The sequence below is a fragment of the Prinia subflava genome, chromosome 24 (assembly GCF_021018805.1).
Source record: "Prinia subflava isolate CZ2003 ecotype Zambia chromosome 24, Cam_Psub_1.2, whole genome shotgun sequence".
Taxonomy (NCBI): Eukaryota; Metazoa; Chordata; class Aves; order Passeriformes; family Cisticolidae; genus Prinia; species Prinia subflava.
The window spans coordinates 538,430-557,104 of record NC_086270.1 but is presented as its reverse complement, the minus strand read 5'-3'; the positions used below and the strand labels follow the sequence as shown (position 1 = coordinate 557,104).

The 18,675-nt window shown below is 50.6% G+C and overlaps 1 protein-coding gene across 2 annotated transcripts in view; it reads left to right on the top strand.

Annotated features, from left to right (window-relative positions):
* Positions 1-18,675, top strand: part of ARID1A (AT-rich interaction domain 1A) — a 50,611-nt gene that overhangs the window by 1,610 nt on the left and 30,326 nt on the right. The window lies entirely within an intron of this gene.

Genomic DNA, 18,675 nt, shown 5'->3' with positions numbered 1-18,675 from the left:
CCCGGCGGGGCCGGGCGCGGGGGCCGGGGCGGCGAAGGGCGCGCCCGGGACAACGCGCGGCCCCGGCAGCGCCGCCGCCTTCCCGCGGCCCCGCGACCCCCGGCGCCGCCCCGGGGGGGTCCCGCGGCCCGCGGCGGGGTCCGGCGGGCCGGGCAGGGCCATCGGGGGCCGGCGGGGCCGCGGGGCCCGCGGGGCGGGCGGAGGGGCCGCGGGCCGGGGCGGGAGCGCAGGCGGGGAGCTGGGCGATGGGAGCAGCGAGTGCGGATCGCTTGGGTTTGGGATTTGAATTATGGAGGTAAAATCCTTCTGTCAAAGCCAGGAGACAGTTGGTCTTAGGTTGACATCCCATCTGTGATCTGATTGGCTCCCCATCCCCTGCTCTTGGCCATTTATAATTGCCTCTGATGTAATGGTACAACCATCCTGATGAGCTCATAAACTTCCACTCTCGCCTCCTCCGCCAGCCCCGGGACGGGGCAGCCCCGCGCCCCTCTCCGCATCCCCCGGCGTGACCTTGAGCCCCGCATCCCCGTGCCCCGTGCCCCGGCCGGGACGCGAGGCAGGGCACGCTGTTTGTACCTTGGGCTGATTTTCCTTGTGATGTTGGATTCAGCCTGGAATAGAGTCTGTGTTGTCGGAACGGTGGCAGGGCTGCTCCGCACAATGGGCTTGCTGTTTATTTTGGTTATGTGACTTTCCCCTTGGTATAAATGATTTCTTTGATGGGTCTGAGGATGCGTTTGTTCCTGCCTGGTTTTGGCCCTTTTCAAAACTGGGGCTGTTTGGGTTCTTTATTGGATGGGAGCATGTTGGGGGTCCTGGCGTGTGTTACAGCCTAAAGAAGAAAAAAAATCCCCAACCAACCAAACAATCAGAACCAAACTTGTGGCCAAAATGCTGAAATTGGTCGGTTACCAAGAATTATCAATTTCCATTCAACAGAACTGTGATACAGGATAGGAGTCTAGCTCTGTGTCTTAGGGCACATTTTGACCTATTTTGAGTGAGAAGTGATGCGTCTCCTTCCCCCCAGAAATACAGGCACTTCCTAGAGACTTCAGGTGCTGGCTGTGGTCAGGCTCAGCAGTGTCACAAGTCTTCTGAGGAGTGGAACTAGGAAAAGCAAGCCTGAGGATCATATTTATTGTTGTATGTGTAGAATTCACTCCATGCTGGAATAGGAATGGTCAGGAAATGTGCAGAGGAGAAGGCAGTACAGCATCAGACATTTTAGATACGGGGAAAGAGGTGCTGGTACCTTGATGTGAAAGCCTTGATTAAAGCCAGGTTCCTTTCTGTGCTCAGACCTGCATCTCCAGGGCCTGTGGTGGCCTTGTGCAGGACCAAACTTCCCTTTTCATTTTGTGTGCTTTGCTTCAGCTTCAGGCCAGGGTCGGAGACATTTGACACCACGTAGGGTGACCTGCAGCCTCCGGAGCTTCCCTTCTTGCTCAGGATGTCCCCTGCACTGATCTGAAAACTGCTCGGTTGTTTGTTCCTTGATTACCAAAGGCAGCCTCTGCTGCAGCGCCCTGAGTGATTGGAGTGGCTTTTCTTTCAGGCTGGAATTCTGCTCTGCTGGGGCTGCCCAATGTCCCGTGGTGACTGGCAGTGAGTGTTGAGCATCCTCAGGGAAGGTTTCAGCTGCTCAGGAATATGGTCCTGTGTTCCACAGACAAGGACAAAGTGCTTACTCTGTAAATCCTGAAAAATTTCAATTTGGATGAAATGTGTACTAAAATATGGAGTCAGGTTGAACTTCTTTGGTATTTCTCTGCAGTTCACTTCTGTCAGTGTTCTGGTACAGATCTGTAGAAGGAGCTTGTTTTGTTTTGACAAATGAATTTCGCTTAATTCCACAAGCTGCTGACACAGTGAGTTAGGAATAACTGAGTGAGTAGCCCCATAAACTGGAATTATTAATGAATAGTTGTTCTGAGAATTAGTTGGACTTGAGGAGGGACAAGTAGTGAATGTAAAAGGTAAACCAGCAACCCCCTCATCTCAAAATCCAAATTACTTTCCCCTCCCAGTCCTTTTTGTGCCAAGGATTATTGGACCTACACTGACAATTCCTTTTTTTCTGCTGGAAAAAGAGCAGACATATCTAATGAGAAGAGCTTCCACGTGTCACCTGTGCTGCCCACAAGAAAAGGTTGATAATTAATAATACTCCAGCCCTGAATTACAGCCTCCTGTGCTGTGTTTTCCTAAATTCCCTGGATTAGGAGAATTTAAAGCTTTGTGTTACACAGTGATGAGCAGAGCAGGGACTTCCCACCCAACTCCTGAGAAGCTCTGGGGGAGCAGAGCGGAGCACGACTGAGCAGAAAGCTCCCAGGGAGCATCTCCTGGGCAGGCTGGGGGGAGCACACGGGGGCTCCTGGGGGCCACAGGGCCAGCGTGGGGAGGGGAACCAGGGTGGTCCTCTCGTCCTTCTTTGGGTGCTCTTCGGGAGTTCTGAGTGATGCCATCACGAGGGTTTCGTCACTTTGCTCATCAAGAAAGGCCCAGTAATTTCTGGTGTGAAAGTTGTTTGGGTGGAATGTTCCCTGCAGTGACAGGAGTGTGTGACCACACCAGAGTCACACAGGGGTGGCTCCTGTGTGTAACCTTGAGGGACACTTCACCCACAGCCAGGGAGGAGGTGCTCAGTGGGAGCCCAGGGAACGCAAGGATGCTCCGTGGTTTGGGGGGCTTGGTGTTTTTTCCAGATGAGCTTTCTAGCTGGGGAGCACAGAACAGGATCAGGAGATCAGGATGGCTGATTTGCAGTGTGTGGGATGAGAAATCCTTGGTTTGCTCTGGGAATGACTTGTAAGAAGCCAAGCCATGGGTCCCAGCTTTCAATTTTTCCAGCTCTCCCACCTGCTTCCCCTCAGAGCATGTAGTAGCTCTTAGTAATATGCCAGTTTTCCCAAGGTTTTGGGATTTAAAGGAAACTGCCTGAGAGAAGGGACTTCCCTGCCGTTAATAGATGGGCATTTCTCAGGCTTTGGCTACAACAAAGTGTCTCCTGTAATGGGAGAACTCTTTGGATCACATTAAACATTGACACCTTGGATAACCTCCCCAGAGGTGCCCGGCATCTCAAGGCCTCTGTTATAAGTTCAGTGAAAGCAGTTTAAAAATCTTACGTTAATTAAAAAAAAGCTTTTGGGCCTGTTGCCATACAATAGCTATTTTTTGTTGACTTTGATTCCGACTTTAGTAGTGAGTGAGGCATGAAAGACGCTGTTGGAAATATGGTTTCAAACTAAATTGGCACCAAAAGGCACAGTGCTGCCAGTGAGCTGCGATGTCTTGGAATGGGAAACTGGGACCTGGCTCCTCTTGGCTCGTGGTTCTTCCCTGCTTTGCATTGTAATGTCAGGAGCCCTCAAGTTGTGTGCTGTGCACTGGAGCTTTCCAACAAAAAGGAAAGTGGTGCATCTCCTTTTCTCTGAATGCGCGATTTTAGGGCTTGGCTGGTGTAGAGAAAGCAGGAAAATTGTGCTACTTTGATTTTGTTGGTAAAACCCTGTTAATCCTGGTGTGGACACTGAAGGTTTTGCTGCTTTGTCTTTTTTAAACAGTCTGAGGTCAACCAGGAGTTGTCTGATTCTCTTCAAATCCCTCATTTTCTGCAGTGCCCTCTCCCTGGTGCCCGGCTTGGGGGTGCCCAGTGTTTGCAGGCAGGATGTGTGTGGGAGACAGGACAGTAAAACTCAGTCCTCACTCTCAGCTGGAGCTTTCATGTCTCCCTGCCCTTATCACCACCAGTTTACTGGGAAACCCGGGACAAACCACTTGAGTGTTGTGGTGAAATGGGCTTAGCAAGGCTTGCCTACTGCTTTTTGTGAAGTTTAATTGAGTTGCCCTGTGAATCCTTATTTATTATCTGGCCTAAGGGAGGGTTTCTCCCTATGGGTGTCTCTCTTGTGATGATGTTGTTGGTTGCAAGACAGAAATTTGGTTTCTGAAAGGTTTTATGTTTGACTTTCAGGCCTTTTTGGGTGGCTAGAATATTTAGTGATTTCCTGAAGCTGCCTGGTTTTATTCCTTTTACCTGCTACAACTTCTGTTTCCTGTTTCTGAAAACAGGAAATCTTCCTGTTTCCCCTCAACAAGCAGGCAGAACTTCTTCCCTGTTCTTAAATAATATTAGAAACTGGGCTGGGGAAGGCAGGACAGTCAAATGTTCTGTTACAAAGCTGTGCCTGACTGTTCTCATGAGCTTGGTGCATTCATAATGCTTTGGTTTTTTTCTGTTGTCTCATTTGAGAACTCTGGCCAGTGGTTCCTGTGTTACAGGCGTATCACACGTTCCATGAGGGCTGTGCTAAAAATCCCAGCAGCTTTCCTTCAGAGAGAAAATAATGTCTAAAATTAGGCTTAATAGTGCAGCTGTTGGTTTTATCTGTTACCTCATACACGACTTTTCCACCACTTTTCTTCCTTGCTCTTTTCAAAGGAACGCCACCAATTGGAAATCCAGCTTTTACCCTCTGCATCTGTGCTCTGGGTAATTAAAATATTCGAAGAGAAAATGCCCTTTCCAGTTATTTGTATATTTAAAATTCTCTGACTAGTGCGTCTGATTTCTTTTTTGAATTGCAACTCCTGTGTGATGGGTTGCTCTGGGGAGAAGCTCATCAGCAATGCCATTGCCCAATTCCTGCCAGGAATGCTGGAAACTCTCAAGGAGCAGCAGCAAAACAGAAACTGAAGGCAGCAAACGTGGTTGGGGGGATGGAAGAGATAATATTGTCAATATTTAGCCACTTGCTTTTTCCCTCTGGAATGGTCCTTAAACCATCAGCAAGGAAACAACACTTCCCCTTTTGTTCTGGTGGGACAGAAAGGAAGGGTTACCTTCCTGCTGTGAAAAAAAGTTTTTTAGAAGTCCTACAAAAGTTTTTTCTGTTGTGTGCTGACTGCAAAAAGTTCAGTCTTTAATTTATGCACGGGCAGTGGGAAAACTGGACTGGATATTATTAGCCAGGGCCATAAATCTCCAGCTGGAAGTGAGTGACAAGTGGGGTGGGAAGAAAGAAGCTGTTTTTGGCACATTGGAGCAGAACTGCTGTGGCTGTGTCCGGGTCCCTCCTGCCTGCCAGCCCCGCAGGAGCTGCTGCCCGCTCGGTTCCCCTGGGAGGGCAGGGGGTCCTCACCTGCAGATGAACCTCCTGAACCACGCTGTGCCCATCAGTCGGGTCCAGGAGAGTGCCAATCCCAAGTTTAACATCCTCTCTGCTGTCTGGAGATGCTGCTTTTGGCTCTTTGGGCTGAAGTTCTGCAGGAGCTGGGTTTCAGGCAGCCCTTTGTTTCTCCCTGTTAGGCAGGGGTGGAACGTGGGGTCGGAATTCCCACTGAGACTGTTCCTCAGCTGCTGCTGTGGGAACTTTGGGAAGAGCTGAGGCACCAGGGAAGGGTGGGGAATATGAATCCTCTGAATCTCATCCTGTGCTGTGAGTGTGACTCCAGCTTCCCTCCCTGGCATTAGCTGAGTACATTGAGACCCTTTTAATGGAGCTCTGTGCTTAAAGCAGCACCCAGGGCTGGAACAGGAGGAGCTGCTTCTCCCAGGACTCAGCTCCTGTACGTATTTAACCAGTTCCATGTCCTGATCAGGCATGGATTGATCAGGTATTAACCCCTGGCTGAGGGAGGGGTTCCCACTCCTGACCCTTCCCCGTGCCTGAGCTCCAGTGTTGGGCCCCAGCAGTGCAGCCCTGCAGCCTGAGCACTTCTCAGGGCTCCTGCACTGCAGCATCTCCAGTTTGCCACGGGGTCTTTGTGGAGTGGGTCTGAGTTTTAGGGGACAGCTCAGTGAGTGTTTACACAACGTGGGCATGAGTTCTCTGTAGTGAAACGTAAAGGATGATGCATAATGACAGGTAAACTTAATAAAAGCTGCTTCAGAACTTCTTACCAAATATTTCTTTTTGCTTATGTAGCTGGAGTCTAATTTCTAATCATGTTCTTTTCATTTTTCACTGGGAGAAAAAAGGGACAAAAGTGTGTAGGATCAAATAAGGGGATTGGTTAATTCTGTTAATAGGGTAAAGAAATATCTTTATGAGAGAGTGAAGATAGATGGTGTATGTCTTAATTCCTATGAAATTTCCTTGAAAAATCAGTTTGTGTAAATAACTCCAGAAAAACCTGCTGCTCCATTACAGTTATTGGCATTTCATGTGATAACCAGCATGTCATTATTTTCCCAAGCCAGCTCTGGTAGTTGAAACTCTTTCAAGGACAAATTCAATTGCTATTAACTTTTTCTCTTTATTATTTGTTTAATCTGAGTAACTTCCTCTTTCTCCTGGGTAATTAACATTAAGCCTAATTTGGTCCAGGAAGCTCAGGGTTAGATGTGGGCAGTAGTTGCTGGGACCCTGATGCAGCTGGTGGAGCAGAGCCTGCTCCTTGTTCTGGTTTTGTGGGTGCTTGGCCATGTGGGGAGCCAGAGGTGACTTTGTTTTGGTGGGATGTGGTGGGGATGTCTTGGATGTGGCTGGGAGGAGGCTGAGGCCAAAGGTGGCCCTGACTTTCTGCCTCTTATGACTTTCCACCCTTAGAGATTCTGTGACTCTTCTCAAAGAAAAATCCTAGCAGTTGGGAGCTCTTCCCCCCTTGGGAAGGATGAATAGGTTAGAAAAGTACTTTCCTCCCCTCCACTCACTTGTGAAATTTCATTCAGGTTTGACTAAGAGAAACCCTGAAAATCACCATTTCCCTTCTGGTGTCAGCACGTCCTGGCACGCTGCCTGCCAGCAGGAGGGTTTGAAATCCTGTGCCCAGCCCCAGCCCCAGCTGCCCCTGAGCCGTGCCGGGCTCTGGGGCTGTCCCTGCTCACTCCAGCACTGCACACAGGCACAGGACAGAGGCAGCTGCCCTGGAAATGGCCATTCTGGTTTGGGTTTCAGTGCTGAATTTGATCATTTCGGTGAGGAGAACGTGCACTGTGGGCTGTGCTGCCTTGCACATCTCGCTGTTGGTTCCCTGCCTGTGTTGTCTGTTTGGTGAGGATGTTTTCCCTCTTGAGCAGAGGTCTGGAGGTGAATTGGGAAGGTCACCAGGCCCCCCTGTCCTGCTCCAGGGCAGGATCAGCCACACCTGAACACGGCAGGGCTGCCTCCGTGTCTCAGTGCTCTGCTGCCTGCACTGTTGGACTTTAGGGAAAATATTCCAGCTCAAATCCCCTTAACTGAGTGTCTCTTGTGCTGGTCTCTGCAGGTGTGGAGAGCAGAGGCAAAAGTGCACAGTAACCTGTCCTTAACCATGTGGCTTTGTGCCTGTTCCCTGCTTTGGTTATGTTGCAAAATGTCTCCCTTTGCCTCCAGGTTGCTGTGGGAATTGTGTTGGAGGGGTTGGACTGTCCTGCTTTGGCACCTGAACTCTGCCAGGGTCCTGGGCTCACTCTGCTCACTGTGGGATCCTTCCTGGAGGTCTGTTTGGAGTTTTGTACTTCATAACAGTCTGAGGGTGGATTTAAAGTCCAAATGACTGTAGGACTATGCACCCTGTGCGAGTTTAGCAGGAGAGTCTGGTATTCATTAACTCTGTGTAAATAATTAAGCCAGTGCCAGGCTAGAGGTGGTCTCCCCTCAGCCCTGCTCCTTGTGAGAGGCTTTCCACAAAAGTTCCTACCTCTGTGCAGGAGATCCAGGGAAATGATGGAACTGCTGGAATTAGTTAAAACTTGATTTTCTTTTCTCTTTAAATGAGCTTTGACGTTGGGGTTTGCATGGCTAATCAGGGAAAAGACTTCCCATTCAAGGCCAGTTTGCTGAGTGTGATCACGTGTTGCAGAAAGTGCCTTTTTCTGTGCTGTGGCTGCACGTGTTGGCTCTGCAGCCCTGCCCCTCGGGCTGCGTGGGTGGGGGGTTATTATTTTATTATAAAAAAACCCAAGCTCATTTATTTACTGTTCTGTGGGGCACTTGTGGTGATTGCAGTGCTCTGGAACCCCTGGGAAGGACTTGGGGCAGCTGCTGCACATGGCCAAGTTGAACATTATTATTATTTTTTTTAATTATATGTGGATAATTGGACAGTGTTTTGATAGGATGCATTTAAGTATCAAGGTACTTTCAGGTTATTGTGGCAGACCAGCGAGGCTTGAACAAGGAGTTTTCTGTGTTTGGAAGCCTTTCCCTGGCTCTGCACCCTGCAGGTGGCACAGAGGTGTCCCCACAGAGGTGTCCCCACAGAGGTGTCCCCACAGAGGTGTCCCCACAGAGGGAGACCCCAGCCCTCCCTGGGCAGCTGTGCCAGGCTCTGCCACCCTCAGGGAAAGAAGTTCTTCCTCATGTTGGGGTGGAACTCGTGTTTTATTTTATGGCCATTGCTCCTTGTCCTGTCACTGTCACCACTAAACAGAGTCTGGCACCATCCTCTTGACAATTTTCTCTGGTTTAAGGAAAAATCCTCTGGATGGAAAAGAGGTTTCCAGCAGCCTGAGGGGAGAGTGTGGCTCCCCTGGAATGGGGCGCACTGGTGGGGAAGGGGCTTCAGGGGGGAGTGGGAGTGTTGGCGTAGAACCTGCTCTTTCTCAGGTCATGCACTGGAGGAGAAGCAAAAAGCCTGACTGCAAGAGACACTGACAGACCAATCCTATCCCAAATTATCCTGTCTGCCTGTACTTGAAAGATGTTTCTGAGCCCCTTCCCTGTCCTTCCTGCTCGGTTCACAGGCCATGATGGCGTTGCAAAAGCTGCTTTCCACGTTAATTGTGATTGATTACCTTGCAATCTGGGACAAGATTTCCTTTGAAAAGCTATATGCTGATTTGATGTCAGGAATTAAAATCAGATGAAGTGATTAGTGTTGTATGAAACATCCCAGAGCAATCGAGTGCTCCTTGGTTTTCAGCTGTGTTCTGGCCCTTAACCCTTCCCTGCCTTCTCTTGGAGCGAGGTGAATCTGCTGCCCTGCTCCTGTGGATAACTCAGGGGGCGTTGGGGAGCCTGGGGCGATGTGGGGAAGGTGGGAGAGCCGGGTGTGCCCTGCTGGGGCACAGAGCCCGGCTGTGCTGGCTGCAGGGACCAGTGAGGGGCAGGAGCTCGGGAGAGCTTTGGCCCTGGTCTCTGTGAGTGGCAGTGAACTGCTCAGAGGTGTCACTGCTGTCAAGGCTCAGTCATGGCTCATCCTCCTTTCCTCATATGAGTTGTCTTACATGTTATACCTGTTCCTGGAACCAGCGGAGGCTTTGCAGCGTTGGCTGTTCCTCCTGCCCCATGGCACTGGCACAGTTGGGAATTCCTGTATGCTCTCCCCAGCTGCCAGCACACACTCCTCTCAACTCGCTAAGCAACTCCCCACGTTGTTCATTCTGCCTGGAAAGAAATCTGGATTTTTCTGGATGGAGATGAAGTAAAAGCCCAAGGACAGAAGTGAGCATGGGGCAACAGAACCAGGCTTCAAAAATTACGTAAGCAAGGCCTGGTGGGCTTTTTTTTTAAAAAAAATATATTAGCATTTTTAAGTAACAAGGACCTTGTGTCACTCATGACAGCAGCCTTGGCTTGGTGAAGGCTCCAGGAGTGCCTTCCCTGCTGTCTGGAGTTGCCTTGGCTGCAGCTCCAAGTTTCTTGCCCACGTAGACTTTCCATCTCCCCCAGCCTCCTCTTCCCCAGGCAGGCACGACAGCCCTGCTCTGCTGGATGCAAATAGCTCCTTTGGGTGTAAATACTGGAGATTGGTTGTGGCTTTGCTGTAAAGTTACCGAGCCCGTCCTCAGTAAATGCAGATGGTAACTTGTCATTACTGCAATTTGAAATATTTTTGGTTCCATGGAACTGAAGTGGAGGCTTGAAGGTTGAATTTTAAGGCTAAAATAAGAGAAGGCTCACTAAAATCCACAAAAATAGCACCCAAATTTGTCAGCTGCTGTAATGACAAGGAAAATAAAGTAACTTTTCTGTTTCCTATTAGCAAAACAAAGCTTTGCTACCTTGTTTCATGTTGGATACAAAGCACAGCGGGTCAGGAGTGATGGGAGGGGGTTTGGGATTCCCTGGGTGGCTTCCTGAGGAGGTGACAGGGATGCCCTGCAGGGTGTGTGGTGCCAGCTCCTGCACCCCGGCTGTGTTTGAGGGGCTCTTGGGGTAGTGAGTGATGCTTATCCCGACCTGCTGGCGGGGTGGGGCTGTCAGAGCAGCCTGGCTGTGCTGCCCCATCCCAGGGCTGGGTGATTCCACTGCGGAGCTGTGAGCGTCCATGAGGGCCTGGGAGTGAGGGTGTGATGGAGCTCAGGGGCTTCTGTGGGCATAAACTGGGATTGCCTGTCTTCCATCAGCCATCCCCAGCCTCAGACCTCTGGGATGGTTTTGACCTTCCATAACTCACACTTGTGGGTGAATTCAGTCACTCTGCAGGAGCTGAATGTGCAAGGCTGAGCCACGGCTTGGAGCAGCTGCAGGCCCTGACGTGCAGCTCCTGTGGAAGCTGTGGATAACCAGAGCTCTGGGATGAGGCCCCTCCGAGAGCTGCGGCTCCCCAGGGATCGTGGCTGTGTCCCCCTCCCTCGAGGCGCTGTGTGTGGTGGGAGAGGTGGGGCTGTGCAGGGCCCTGAGCTGAGCCCGCCGTGGGAAGGGGTCACGGGAGTCTGCCTGTCCAGTTGAGTCTGTTCAGCCACTGCTCGTTCTGTGTAAAACGAGGTGAATTTGCAAAGTGATGAGATATTCAAATACAGATGGAGCTTTCAGACACACAAGTGGGTAGAAACCTGTGCTGCTGCATTTTACAGATGAAGATTTATCAGGAAAATGTTCTTAGAAAGGAACCCAGGAGGCTGTGCTGGAGGTGTCTTATCAACTCCAGAGTGTGCACCAGCACCCTCAGATTTCTGTGCAGAAAAGGCTTTTAGTGAATTGATAAAACTACCTTTATTCTAGAAGGTAAACTCCAATGAGCCCTTGTGTTGGCTCTTCCTTGAGACCTCCAGTTTTGGCAAACATCCCTCGTGTTCAGTAGCAAAAGACATCTGTCCATGAGATCAGCAGGGCTAGTTTGAAAGGAAGCAGGGGTTACAGGGAATTCGCTGGATGACTGAAGCCTGCCACAGGTTGCAGTGTCTGAATGTATTTATGGGGCATCTGGAGCCCCTTCAGGTTTTCAGCGCTGTTTGGAGCAAACATTTTGGGCCTCGCTGGTGATGGGGAACAGCTGCTCTCGTGCTCCTGAGAGTGAGATCACTTCAGCAGTGGTGACACCGAGTGTAATTCTGCTCTCCCACCCCAGCCCTTGCTCCTGCTGCTCTTTTCCTGGCCTGCTGCTGGCCGGGGCCGTGGCTGTGGTGCAGCCTGGGCTGGAGCAGGAGCTGTAATGAGACATCCGAGCGCCTTTTTGGGGACTCGCCTCCAGTTCATTAGAGCAGAAGTAGGAGGTTGGCTAAACTTAAAGCCTGATTTAATATTCAGGAAGGAAGTTTCTTTCCATCTTAAAAGGAGCAGCACCTCATTACAAGGATCACATGTTCCTGGGGATCATCTCCCATGGAGCTCAGGCGCAGTTTTCTTTACATCTTAGTGTTGCTTGGATTTTTGGGTGGAGTCAGCGGTGACACTTGGGGAATCCTGCAGTGAGTTGGTTGAACAATGTGCTTGTAAAGTGAATTGAAGCCTGACACAGAGGGATAGATAGCTTGTTACCTAGTTCTTTGGATAGAAGGAAATTGTATCTTAAATATAAGTTGAAATTATTGGGGAAATGATATAGAAATTGTATAAGGATCACACAATCTGAATAAAAAATGCATCACCTGACCCTGACTGCCTGGGAAATGCCTGAAATTTTCACTGGTCATCAGCTATTATACAGTAATTATAATCCTTTGTTAATTTTGACTGCATTTAAATCAGTAAATGGTGTTTGTCAGAGTGTCCTGCCATGGTGTAAGTAGTTGAGGTGGAGGGAAAGTTCGAGTCCTCTGGTGGTTGCTAATTCTCAGGTGGTGGGGAAGCCCCTGTGCTGTTCCCACAGGGATGTGCCCTGAGCCTGCAGACAGGAGAGGTGTCCGTGGAACCATCGTGGTGCTTGTTGCAGGCTTGGCACCTTCCCACCCTCCAGTTTTTAATAAAATAAAAAATAACACAACTCTGCTGGTACTTGGGCATGAACATTGTGCTGCTGCTGGGTTATTTCCAGTGAGGCTTTGAGGGGTGACTCTCATTTCACTTCCCCACCACATCACCTTCTGCTGGTTGACTTCTTTCAGGAATGAGATGTGCCATAATGATACATCCTGTAATCAAAACTCTGGTCAGTTTTAATCAATTAGAAGTATATTAGTAAGAGCTGTGCTTTGGAAAGTCCTCTGAGATGTGTGGACTGGGCTTTTGCTGAGAAATGTTAATGGGTAATTACTGGATTGTGTTTAGCAGGGAGATACAGGTCACAGGATGGCTGCTGGGAGAAACTCACTCATCTGCCTTCCACTGGCACAGCTCAGGCTCTGGATTTACAGCAGATGTCCCCGAAGAAAGTGGTGTAATAAGTGGTCAGGGAGGGGATAAACATTGAGCAGGGCAGATTTTAGGTTTGCAGGAGCTCCAGATAGAAGCAGGTGGCTGAAGTAATGCAGAAAGGGTCCTGTTCTTCTGTGTTGGTGTCATGAGCTTGTTCTGAGGTCGGGGTGTTAGCAGAGGTTTAGAGGAATAGAAAGTGTCTTGGGTCAAACTCTGACCTACTGGGAAAAGTCAGAAGAAAAACCAGGCTCTTTCTGGTTGCAGAACTGAAACTGAGGAGCAGAGGTCATTTGTTTTGACAGCCAAACTTTAATCTGCATTGGCCATTGATAATGAGATGATGATACATCACCTCCTGGTTATGTGTCCAAATCCAAGTTAGATTCTGGGAGTTGTGGGGGCGAGGGAGGAGTTTTATTTTTCTGTAGCTTATGTAAAAAATGTATTTGTCCTGGACGTTTCCAAGGGATGAGCATTTATTACCCTGTACTGTGTTCCAGGAGTCAGGTTTTGGCACTTGAGGGTTGTGGGTGTGAGTCAGAGCATCCTGAGTGGAGTGGGGTCCCCAAAGTGATGGGGCTGCCCTGGGGGAGGGCAGGGAGAGGCCCTGGTGGGAGCTGAGCAGGGCTAGCATGGGCTCAGTGTCTGCCAAGGAAGTTGGTGGATTTCTCAAGTTTAAACAGGGAGGGGAAAATCAGAAAAGGAACTGTGCATTTCTGTGATGGTAATTCTCGGAGAAACAGGCTCATTGTTTGAACAGTGCCAGTGAGGTGGTGGTGGATGCACCTCATGGAGTGTTTATTACCATGGGTTTTCTAGGTGTTTTCTTTTGGGGGCATCTTCACGTCGTGCTGGAGGATCTTTATTTTACCTTCAGCTTCCCCTGAGGCTCTTGTGTCCGTGTTTAAAAGCAGGCTGCCGTGGGAAGGGAGGCATCGGAGCGTGACCCGGGCTATAAAAGGCAGCGAGTTCAGGCCGGGGTGTTGACCTCAGCACAGGCAGTTGTACCTTAAATAGAGCAGATGAGAGTTCCCCACTGAAGGTGAGCTGTGTTTGCTCCCGAACGAGGACGGTTGTTGGTTTGGGGAGGAGTTGGAGTCGCCTTTGGGGTCTGTGGAAGACACAGATGAGTGTAGAGTGTCTGATGTGCAGACACGAGTGACCAGCTCAAGCTGGGCTTTGCTGGAGCCTCCTGTGCTGCCCCGTGGGTGCTGCTTGTGTCCCCCATCCCCACCAGTTGTGTTCTGGTGATGTTGTGGGTCAGCCATGGTTGTGTTGTTGCAGGAGAGGAGCTGCTGCTGTCAGCTGTGGAGTCTCCACAGCCTGGCTGGTTTTGGTGGCTCCCCAGGGCTCTGTGCCAGCTTTGGGCAATGCCTGGCTGTGTTTCACACCGTTCATGAGCCCTGTGCTTTGTGAGCTGGTTCCATCACACCTCGCATCACACGGGAACCGGGGTTTGTCTCCCTCAGGGCTGTGGTGCTCCCACAGTGCCCTTGGAACGTGGAAAAGGCCAAGACTTTGAGGGTTTGAAGGTGGGAGGTGGAATCCCTCATCCCTGTCCCAAGAGCCACTTGCAGTGGGATCCCTGGGGCTGCAGGCCGGGGAGGGGAGCCCCTCGTCCCTGGGCCTGTGGGATGCTGCCCATCGCTGCCATCGGCTCAGCCCGGCCGCTTCCACCGCGCTCGGTGCCCCGTTCAGCGTGCCCGGGGAGCAGCTGGCACCTCCCTGTGCCTGCTGCAGCCTCTCTTTGTGGCAGTGCTCAGCGGGCAGACAATGGCTGGTGCTGCCGGGTCCTCCCCATCTGTTCCGGCCCTTTCTGGGGTTCCCGGCGCGGCTCCAAGCCCGGGCAGGCCGTGGCTCCGTGGCCGGGGCTCGGAGCGCGGCGCTCCCGGCAGGAGCGGTGGCCGTGCCCCGGTGCAGATGAGCCCTGTGCCTCTCACTGAAGGCGCTGCACAGGAAAAGACGTTTCCTGTGTTTGGTTCTGGGTGGGCGGCTCCGGCTCGGGCTGAGCTGGGCCTGGGAGAGGGATTAGGGAGAGCGGCCCCCCCGTCCCCTTCCACCTCCAGCGCTACGTCACCACAACACAACACACGCGCTCAGACTGTTGGTGTCATTCATTCAGTGCCAAGATTGCTTTAAAAAATTCCCTTGGCCCCAGTTCAAACAGGAGTACAGCTGGGATGTGTTAGATTTTAGGCAGTCTGCCCTCAATTTGAGATGAGTTATAAATAGCAGTGCCGACTTCCTTAACTACCACTCTCCGAGGTAAAATGCAGGTTAATGACTGTGGGAATCAATTAGGGCTTCTCTCGGTTAAACAGCCAGGAATGCTTTTTATTATTTTTTTATCACGAGAAACGGACAACAGAGCTGGTCAGGAAAAGATTTCAAAGCCAAGGTGAGAGCTCAGGGCTTTTTTCTTATTTTTTTGGCCTTCTTATTTTTTGGGGGGGTCAGCTGAAGAAATCAGTTGTGGCCAACACCCACGTTTGCCAATAATTGAGTGACGCTGATTTGAAACTGGAGAGTTCAGTAAATGACTCTCCTTTCTTTTCTTCCTCTGGCCCAATAAAATACAAATATGTAATAAGGTAATGGGGAAAGTCAGAATTCCATTTTTCTGTACAGCTGTGGAGGGTTTGGCTCTTGCTTCCAAAGTGGGATTTGCCTCTTCCCTTTACTCATTTTCCTGACAGGACCAATAGCAAGTCCTCTCCAATTTAACCAAGCTATTCATTCAAGAGGCCAAATTTCTCTTCCACAGGACAAAATCTGAAAAGAATTGTTCATGGAATCCTCTTGTCTGCTTAAAGCTTTTTTTGTTTCTTACGGAAAACCCCGGTGTTGTTTGGAAGAAGAGCTGGTTTCACTGCACTGCCTCATTATAGGGGCCTGACACCCTTCACATCACACAGAGTGATTTGAAGAGCTTTTGAACTCGGCAATTTTAAGCTCACTCTGGGCTCGCTGTTACAAACTCTTAGTCTAGAAATATCTTCAATTACCCCCAAAGCTCCACAGTTTCTCTGGAGCACGGGCTTCTGGTCACTCTCTTCAGACACCAAACCACACAAGTTTGTTTTTGGAAGTTTGACTGGTGGCAGGACAATGTTTTGTTGAGCTCTGGTACTTACTGGTGTTACACAACAGCAGAGATAGTGGGATTGAGGGAGAATAGAAGCAATTTCTATGAATGCAGGGAAGTGTAAGCAGGGGGTCTGGACTTCAGTGATCAAGGAGCAACACTTTCTCTCAATTATGTCTCTCTGTGGCAGGGCCTTTGCTTTTGAAGTGTAATCACAGTAATCTACTCCTGTGGTTTCCTATTGAAAGGGTTTCCCATGTATCAGCCCAGAGAAGAATTTCCAGCCTTTTGCAGTCGGGGTTTGTTATTTCCGTGTTTACCCTGACGTGTTCGTGCTTCCTCCCCCGTGCCCATCTCGTGTGACACAGGTGTGCAAGGGCTCTGCAGCCTCTGCTCCTCCCATCTCGTGTGACACGGGTGTGCAAGGGGCTCTGCAGCCTCTGCTCTTCCCATCTCGTGTGACACGGGTGTGCAAGGGGCTCTGCAGCCTCTGCTCCTCCCATCTCGTGTGACACGGGTGTGCAAGGGGCTCTGCAGCCTCTGCTCCTCCCATCTCGTGTGACACGGGTGTGCAAGGGGCTCTGCAGCCTCTGCTCCTCCCATCTCGTGTGACACGGGTGTGCAAGAGGCTCTGCAGCCTCTGCTCCTCCCAGCATCCTCACACCAGCCCTGGGTCAAACCCTGCAGTTCAGCTCAGTTCTTTTCCTGAGGCACACGGAGTTCAGCTCCCTAAAAGGGATTTGGGGCAGCAGATTTGGGGAAGTTTCCTGGTGGCTGCCTCTGAGCCAATACCAAGTCCAGAGCAGTTAAAGCCCCATCAGTGACAGAGATATGTGGGATATTCTGAATTAATGGGATATTTTGAAGGAAGAAACAACACATGGCAGCATTTGGGATGTACAGGGCAACCTTGGGGAGCACAAATGAGCCTTGCTACGAGTCAGGAGTGTGTGTATGAAATAATTCCTTCATTAGGCATTAATTGGCGCTTACACTCCTGCTGGTGATAGAATTTTATCCATAAGGCTGCAATCTAGATGCTCTCTGTGTTTGTTTTTAGCACCCTCTCTGTGCTAGGGCCTGGTGGAAGGGTGGCAGCTTGAGGCACTTCGTGTCCTCCCACGCCGAGCAGTCAAGGTGACGGCTTGGTCACATCCTGGAAAGATGTTTGGGGTTTGTGTTTTGGGTTTTTTCTTTTCTCTATCTCCTATTTTTTTTTTTTTTCTTTTTTAATGGCTGCATAAACAGTTCCAAATGTTTCTTGGAAGTTTTTTAGTAGTTGTCATGCTTCCTGTAGGAGTCATGGAAAAGTGAATCTTCACCTTGTTTTCTCCTCCCTGAAGAGATGGTTGGTCTTGTGGGTGACCACAGACAAGAAAATCAGTGCAGGGGTGGCAGCGTGTGGTGTGAGTGTATTTAAAATAAAAAGTTTTAAAAAAACCAAAAAGGAATGTGTGTGAGAAGCTGCCCTTGGCAGAGGGCTGCAAAGGTGAGTTACAACCAGGAGGAGGAAGCAAGTAACAAACGGAAAAGATGCTGAAATATTTAGTCAGTAACCCCGAAGTTGCACTTTGTCAGGTGGAAGGAAGGATGTGAGTGCTTGGGGGTGGTGAGAGCAGGCCGAAGTCAAAAGCCAGGGGCTAGGAAGGCTCCTGGTGGCCCCGGTTTTACATACCAAAGGAGATAATGTGGGCAGGGACATGTCAGTAATGCAAGGGGATACCCACAAGGCAAGACTTGGGAAGCATCAGGGACAATTGCTGGGGAGATGTAAACACAATTTGCATCTTTTAGGGTGTATGGGAGCTCCACATGGGTGCTCCATTCAGGACTGAGGCCCTGCAGCTCTGAGGGTTCCATCAGAGGCTTCAAAGGCCTCTTTTTTCTGCCCCCATGAATGGAAGCTCCTTTTGGAGCTGGCACAGACCCCTGTGGGTGCCTGGCATTCCCAGGGCAGGGATCTCTGGGATCTCTGCCCGTGTTGCTCCCCAGCAGCAGCATCTGTGGCAGCCTGAACATAAAACATGGAATAAAACTTGTTCAGGATTGGTTTGGTGTCAGTGTGGCCGAGAATGGGAACATCCAGCACAGCTGAGCTGGGAGGGCACCCAAAATCCTCCTCTGCAGGGCCAGGGGGTGCACGGGGTCGGCTGGGAACGGCTTCCACAGGGTGGCAAAGGCTCTCCCCAGGCTGCCAGAGCTCCAGGAGCTCTGGGAACGCTCTCAGGCACAGGATGGGACTCTGGGCTGTCCCGTGCAGGGCTGGCAGCCGGAGCCTCGTGGGTCCCTTCCAGCCTGGCAGGTTCCATGGGTGCCCTGAGCTGGGGTGGAGCAGAGCACCTGGACTTTGCCCTCCATCGATTCGTGCCGTATTGACCCAAATTTCCTTCGAGCCAGCAGCCTCTCCTTGTGCAGCAGGGGGGCTTTTCCTGCCATCCCCTCTCAGTGGCAGCCCTGGTGCCCAGCAGAGCCCCACGAGGTGCCCGTGGTGTCCCTGTGCCTCCCTGGCAGCCACACTGCACAGACAGCTGGGCACACAAATGTGTGCTGGGCTCCAAGCTGTGCTGGCTGCTGGGAAAGGCTTTTCTCAACACTGCAAGAACTCTTTTTTGCCCCTAAGAGGGTGGATTCTGCAAACATCAGTGAAATCCTGCTCTGCTCTCCGGGATTCTGTGGGGTTTCCAGCCTGGGCTGTGTGTGATGTTTGCTTGTGCAGACCTGTAGGGCCACTCCTCAAGCACCTGAGCTCAGCAAGAGAGGGTGGATCTGTGCAAACAGCCCAGGGTGGCAGGAAGGGGTGGTGTAATGGGGAGTCCATTGTCATGGTGATCTGTGGAAAACATCTAATTGGGATTAGTTAGGTCACCAGGAGCTCAGGGAAGGATTCCCATTCAGTCCAAGGAATGGGGGTTAAGGACTGTGCTGGGATTCATTTAGAGGTCACCACCCAGAACAGCCCTTGCTCCAGTGGGGGAATAACTGCCAAGGTGAAAAAGCCCTGTTTGAGGCTTTAGAGTGTTGAGCTTTATGGTGTTTTCAGGAAATTCGATTGACTGTCCCTAATTCTTGGCTCCAGGCGGGGGTAGCACAGATGAGTAAGTCCAAGGAAAGTTGCATTTCTCCTCTCATCTCATT